The sequence below is a fragment of the Clytia hemisphaerica genome, unplaced genomic scaffold (assembly GCF_902728285.1).
Source record: "Clytia hemisphaerica strain Z4C2 unplaced genomic scaffold, Clytia hemisphaerica genome assembly, whole genome shotgun sequence".
Classification (NCBI taxonomy): domain Eukaryota; kingdom Metazoa; phylum Cnidaria; class Hydrozoa; order Leptothecata; family Clytiidae; genus Clytia; species Clytia hemisphaerica.
In genome coordinates, this window is record NW_027103810.1 from 6,770 (window position 1) to 14,182 (window position 7,413).

The window sequence follows — 7,413 nt, forward strand, 5'->3', positions numbered from 1 at the left end:
CAGTAATCAAAAAGGCTAAAAACTTAACATCTTGGATCCTGAGAACTTTTTCTTCACGATCTTTAAATTGTATGATCGTACTATATAAATCATTGGTGATACCAATATTAGAATATTGCTCCGTTCTGTGGAGCCCAAATGCAGTTGGTCTCATTCAGAGACTTGAAGATATTCAAAAGTCCTTCTTACGAAAGATAAATGGCACCCCAAACAATTATTGGGAGTGTCTAAAACAGACAAAAATTTACTCACTTCAAAGGCAAAGAGAACGCAGAATAATAAGAATACAGAATAATGTATGTCTAGAAGGTGATGGAAAAGATTGTACCTACTGTAAATGGCTGGGCCGGATGTGTACACTGTCAATTCCAAAGAACCAAACGTCAAAATTTAGAGACAGCACACTTGCGGTGCAAAACTTTTTAATGCTATGCCAAAGAGCATCAGAAACCTCAAAAACATTTCTATCGATAAATTCAAAAGAGCCCTGGACACACACCTTAAGTCTATCCCAGATGAACCCCAGATCCATGGATATACTGGGTGCAGGAGAGCTAATTCAAATTCAATAATTGACATGAAAAATATCTGCTGAGATTCTTTTTCTCTCGACACACCAAGAACCTTACCTGAAGCAGGATGCTCAAACAACTACACAAGTAACACAAGTAAGTATTTCTTTTTGATAAAATTTTTTATTATGTAATATTTGAATAAACATAAACATTTGCATAGTCAGAAAATCTGCTGTATATATAATATCTTTGCTTTCTGATTTGAATGACAGCCTAGAACAGTTAAATTTTGTGTTCGCGCAAATTCGTCACATTATGTCTCGATAGCCTCACACCTAGGGAACTTATCCTTAGTGGCAATCAAGCAAGAACAATAGAAAAAATCTTTATTTGGCTCTATAGAAAAAATGCAAATAGAAACTTGCTTAAATTCACAATACTGATTCTTTAACCCAAAACGAAACTTTTGTATTTTGTAAAACTTTTTTCCACTTTCCCATACGTAAAATATAGAGTACTTTCGTTTTCCCCCAAACTTGCGAGGGAAAAATGTTAAGACCATGTGTTGTCCTCGCAGATTATCCTAGCGTAATTTATTTGTGTGATGTCATGTTATTGTTCTTTTCTCAGATTATTACTGACAGCATTTCAATCGCTTACGGGATTGGACAATGGTTGACAATAGATCGTGACGTAAACAACAATTCAATATGACACGCGACAAATGAAAGTTCAATTTGGGTGGCTTGATAACACTTGTAATTTCTTTATTTTTCTAGTGTATATATTTTCGTTTTTCGTTTTAGAAGAAGGACTATGGTAGTAAGTAAGTCTGCGACCGCAGTCGGAGGCGACCCGAAGGCTCCTCTTTCGATAGCTATCTACCCGAAGGTAGGGGAGGGCGCCACTCTTTCTCCCTGGATTTCTCCACTTACCCTTAATCCTTCTCTTAATTGCTGAGCATCAAGCAGAGAGGCATCAAGTACCATTTTGGGAATCTTTGGTATGACCCGGCTGGGGGTTGAACCCACAACCTTGCGAACCGTAGCCGGATGCTCTACCACTGCACTACGGTCACTATGGTAGAAAATAAGGTTTTATACTATTATTTTTAAATTTGATACTTCAAATGCCTATTTTAAAGAGAAATTCGTAAGTGGAGGGAAAAATAAAAACGCCTTTGTTTTGAACGCCCGACCGCCAAAATCCCGGGAATCTGGGACTTCTTTTAAGACGGGGGTTAGACATGAAAATAAAGAACTAAGTAGAATCAACTTTTTCAAACTTTCAGTACAATATAAAGTATTTTTGTAATCAGAAATTATATTTAACAAATTATATAGACCTTTTCGCCTTTCCGTCCGCCATCTTGAATTGTATGCAAAAATACAGGAACGAAAATGCCGTGGTTGGATTTAGTTGGAATGTATGCAAAAAATATGCAAGTTTACACAAAGATTAAAAAGACAACAAAGCCTCTTATAAATAAATATTATAATCATTAGAACAATAAAAGATGGAATTTCTTAATCCAAAAGGAAATATTTACAGAACAACAAAAGCCTTAGGATTTGTTCTTAAAGACATTGCATATTTTGTTTATGCCATAAAAAATGCCACGAAGACGGATACACACATCAAACTTTCAAACACGCAACTAAAAGCAGTAATTATGACGTCACACTTCTCATGTTTTGATTTGATCATTTGGCGGCTCTATTCCCAGAGAATAATTTGCCGTCAGCCGAATAAAGGATTGTTTTTTACCTTCGCTGGTGATTTTCAGTTTGGAGTTTCTGTCTAATGTTAAGTCTTTTGAAGTGCTTGTTCAAGGATGAGTGATATAAGGTTACTTTCTTTTGATATGTTTTGCATACTTTCTAAGGGAATTTCACCACGCAATTCGGCCACCATAATTTTTCATCAATTCATATGGGCGGAGGAAAGGCGAAAAGGTCTATTGAAAAGTAATAATTCGTTATAAGCAAAGATAACTAACTAGTGCTGAAAAGAAAGTTTTTATTCATTAACCCCCGGATTTTTCATCGCATAATTTCTACGGGAAATCGAAAGTAATTTCATTCGGCTTGTGATGTTCGAGAGCTTGGATGTTGGAAAGCTGCAAGAATAAAGGTAAACAAATTATAGTCTTTTTTCTGAAAGAAGAATTAACATTCTGCTAGACTGAATGATGCAGCATACTCTACTTTTTCCCCCATCACGCATCAGACTTACTTATTAAAGCTACAAAAACAAGGAGACTGGAAAATACAAAATAAGACAGGACCCTGCCGACGCACCGGACTGTCCGGTGTATTTGTCTCGTGGCAAAAAGTATCCCTCTCCAGACCAGATTAGATATGTCTTTCGTCTTTAGTCCTATCAACATAACAACGTAATGATGAATTGATTATGAATGAAATGAAAATTACACGATTGTAAAACAGACAAAAATAAATGAGAATTCTCAGACTTACAGCTCTAGCTAAAAGCATGTTAAAACTACCACTTACCATCTATCTCTCTTGGCTGCTTTTTACTGGATGACAAACCCAAACAAAGTCGTTGTTGTGTCAGTGAGTGGTGTGCAGTTTTTGTTTTTTTGTACCAGTTTTGTCTTTGACAGTTTTCAGTGTTTTTTCCCGCGGTTTCTTTATCCCCGATTCCGTTTTCAGATTCAATCGGGATTTCTGATTTTTCGCCCACACACCACCGCAAAAACCCACGGGCGGTTTTTTTTGCACTATTTGACCTGTCCGGGGGGGGGGGGGGGGTAAGTACCAAAATGGTGCGGGTATGTGCGACCAGAAGGTACCTTTTCTCATTCCTCAAAAGTCTCTCAAAGGGGTACAAATTCAAAAGTTAGTCTCTGAAAGGGTCCCAAAATCATAAAAATCAAAAATTTCTCTCTCAAAGGGTCACGATTTCCAAGAATTTTGACCAAAATTTGGTGAAAATCAAACCAAAATTTGGAAAAAATGTACCAAAATTTAGGAAAAAGTCTCTCAAAGGGTCCCAAAATCACCAAAATTTTGTCTCTCAAAGGATCGATTTTAGATTTTCGGCTCGGACATACCCGTCACCTCGCAAACCTAGTACCCCCCCCCGGGGACCTTGTTAATCTAGCGAATCATCATATCATCCATATTCTGCACATACCACGCTCTGCTCGAGTTATAGTACACTCTCACTAATTCGAATATTTCTATGATTCGAATAAATTATTTCCTCCTTCATATTTGCATTCTGTTCTACAGAGGTAGATTTTATTTATTTATTCGAATTTATTTTTGGCGAATCTAGACAGATTTTTTGTTGGTGGTAGGTGGTACTATTGCACTTATTTGAATAACATCTTTAATTTGTGGATAAATTTTAACCAATATTAGGATAGTAGAATAGAATGTCAATTTTTTTCAATTTCATTTGCAGTGAAAATCTTTAAAGAAGAGCTGGAGTTTGGTGAACCCCAGAGTGGTGAAACCGAAATCCACATCTTCAAGTAAAATATATTTTAAAGAAATTTCAATCTTCAATCTCTATAAAGCCTGTCATTCTTTTGAACGTTCACAAAAAGAAATAAAAACATGCTTTGTATTGCTGGCACAAAGTTGATAATTTTCTTTTGGAGAGTCTTCATTTAAGACGCTCACTATTTGCATTATGCATTGCTCGCTTCTCGCAGTTTTAGCACTCTTGTGACTCCACAATGCAATCCATAAAATGTGTAACCGTACATCCTGTGCCCAAGTTCAGGAGTTGCCATAAAGCCATTATGGTAATAAACGGGAGGGCACATTGCTATACATTGTAATTTTCTTTTTACAAATAAATAAATTATCAAAATATACTATTTTCAGATTAGGCGAGACTAAATTAATGTTCTGCGGGCCCTTTCAACCCTGTTTTTCCCAAAATTGAGAAAATAATAATATTGATTTTTCAAAGCTGGAAGATAGACTTTAAAAGTTTTTTGCAGATATTTTTAATTGAACAAGTTTAAAAAGTCTAAATTCATTCCGCAAAAATTAGATGAATATAATATCACAATCGAAATGGCACCAAAGGCACTCATCAATAAAGAGGAAAAGGTCAGCTGCTTCAAAACGTAACAAGTCGATTTAGATCTTGACTTTCCGACCCTAGATTTTAAGAAATTACTTTCATATTATACCGACCGATCGACCGACCGACCGATTATAAATCATAAATTATGATAACAATAAACCATTTTAAAAATTGATCAGGCTACCCATCGAAAAATTAATCCAATTTGAAAACATAGTTTGTATACTTATTCCAATAAAGGCCTATTTACTGTTTTTGCCTGCAAACACAGCTTAAATTAGACCTTCAACCATGAACTTCTGATGGATTGCCAAAAAAGTTATCTCAAAGGAAATTTAACGGGCAGCTATGGGTATTAAATCAGGGCGAAATTATATGTTAGAAACACCCTTAGAACCTTGAATGTAAGTTTTCGATATTGAGGTCTTTAATAAAACCATATTAATTACATCTGTCGTTGAATTTTTAAAAGACCGATTAGATTGTTAGATATTTCTGTTCATTATTGTCATATCATATGTACAGCCTTACCCAACTAGAATCCCAGTTTTTTAGTCCATAAAAACCTTTGCCTCAGTGGCGGCCTGGCAGGGGGTGCAGGGTGTGCAGTGCACCACCCAGAAAGACCTGAGAGGGGCGCCGAAAAAGCTTTTCAAGGGGGCGCCAAAATTCTTTTTTTGATGTTTGGTTGGGCGATTTTGTGCCCTTTGACACGTTTTTAGCGCCTTAATTCTATAAGTGCAATGTAAATTTTTTCTTCGTTTTCTTTTACGAATTTTTTCAAAACTACTATCAACATTTAATCGCAAAAAGTCAAAGCAACAGAAGTGTTGTGTATCTATCAGGAGTTAAAGAAGATGCTCACCCCAAAAATGAGAGATTGATCGAAACTGCTCACTGTGGTTTTTGTGGTCTCATGCGGACTAACTTTCTCCTTTTTAGAATATCTTATAAGCTGTTTGACCTTTCTTACACAAATTTTTTTTGCCTGCGGCGCCTGAATTACGAAGAACCCTTATTCTTGCCAACTTTCGAATTTTTTGGGCCTCTTTCAGCCATTGATCTTTAATGGTCAATAAAAATTTGTTAACTCAGAGATTCCGGGCGTTACTTTCAACCACTCACTGCTCTTACAGTAGTTTCACTTAATGGTATAGGGCGCAAATAAGGACCAAAATACCAGGGGCGCCAATTTCATAGTTTGCACTACCAAGAAAATTAAGCCAGGCCGCTACTGCTTTGCCTTGTTAAAATTGTTTTTCAGGATTGTTCAAATAATACTGTAATAGCACCACAGTTAAGTCACTTTATCATCTATGAAACACAGGAAAAAATTTTCGATTTCCAAGGTGGGAAATTCAATATTTTTGGGTTGAAAATTTTGGTTTTATAATTGAAGGTTGGAAATTTGAGCAATTACCTTAAGCTGATTTGGAAAACGTAAATTACCCATAGGTTTTGTAGAATAAACCAATGCCCTTGAAAAATCAAGTGAAAAAAACCCATGTAGAAATGACAATTTTCCAAGGCTGGTTGGAAAACATGACTTTTTGGGTGGGAAATTTTTATTTTCCAAACAGTTGGGGAATTGAAAAAAAAGGTCAAAAATGGAGCGGCCTAGGTCAATCGCAGTGAGTTTGCACAGTGAAGCACATAGGGTACTTGTGTCATTGTTTCAAATAGTGCCCTGCTGAGCTGTGTGAGTGATCTAAGACAGGCTCGGGTACAGAGGGAGGCTATAAGCAATGGAGGAGAGTGCACTTTATTATCGTATTACCTTATATGGAAACTAATTACTCTCCGTGAATAAGATAGCCTACTCCTGTATCCGACCCTGTAAGATCAAGCACGTATCTGTGCGAACAATAACGAGAGATTGACAGGGAGCCATGAGCCTAGGCTAGTGAGTGACTGTTCACAAAAACAAAAACCTTGTTTAAGATCTCTTTTCCACATCTCTGCCGTCACTTTTTGGATTTTGGCTTTTTTCCACCTGGATTTTCGAAATTTCCAACCACCTTGTATTTCGGCTTTTTTCAACCTAGATTGTCGAAAATTTCCAAACCTCGATTTTCGAAAATTCCAACCTTGTTTAAGCTTGGATTTGGGCTTTTTTCCAACTGAATTTTAAAAAATTCCAACCTTGTTAAATTTGGATTTTGGCTTTTTCAACCTCGATTTTCGAAAATTTCAACCTTGTTTAAGCTTGGATTTTGGCTTTTTTCCACCTGGATTTTCGAAATTTCCAACCACCTTGTATTTCGGCTTTTTTCAACCTAGATTTTCGAAAATTCCAACCTTGTTTGGTTTAGATTTTGGCTTTTTTCCACCTCGATTTTCGAAAATTCCAACCTTGTTAAATTTGGATTTTGGCTTTTTTCAACCTGGATTTAGAAAATCCCAACCTTGTTAAATTTGGATTTTGGCTTTTTTCAACATGGATTTACGAAAATTCCAACCTTGTTAAATTTGGATTTTTCCTTTTTTCAACCTGGATTTACGAAAATTCCAAGCCATGGAAAATGCAAAATTTCCAAACTTGGAGAATGTCCCACATTTTCAGGTTGGATTTTCCATTGGATTTTATCTTTTTTCCAACTAAGAAAACTTGAAATTTCCAACCTTGGAAATCGAAAATTTTTCCCTGTTAAAGATTCGAAACTGTCCACTTATCCCTTTTTGCAAGCGTATCATTGATTTCAAATTAAGAATTCAAATCTATGAATAATCGAGCACTATGCGAAATTTTCGACTCTGAGTCGTCTTGTTTTGATTCTTATAACATCTTGTACCAAAAATTCAAAATACCACAAGAGCATTAACACGGTTG

At 36.1% G+C, this 7,413-nt stretch overlaps 1 long non-coding RNA gene across 1 annotated transcript; it reads right to left on the reverse strand.

The window, feature by feature from the left end:
• Positions 1–5,040: 5,040 nt before the first annotated feature.
• On the reverse strand, positions 5,041–5,905 carry LOC136806554 (uncharacterized). The gene is made up of 2 exons (XR_010846577.1): positions 5,827–5,905; positions 5,041–5,155 (listed from the first exon to the last, which is right to left on the reverse strand). It is a non-coding gene; the product is annotated as an uncharacterized lncRNA (long non-coding RNA).
• Positions 5,906–7,413: the final 1,508 nt, after the last annotated feature.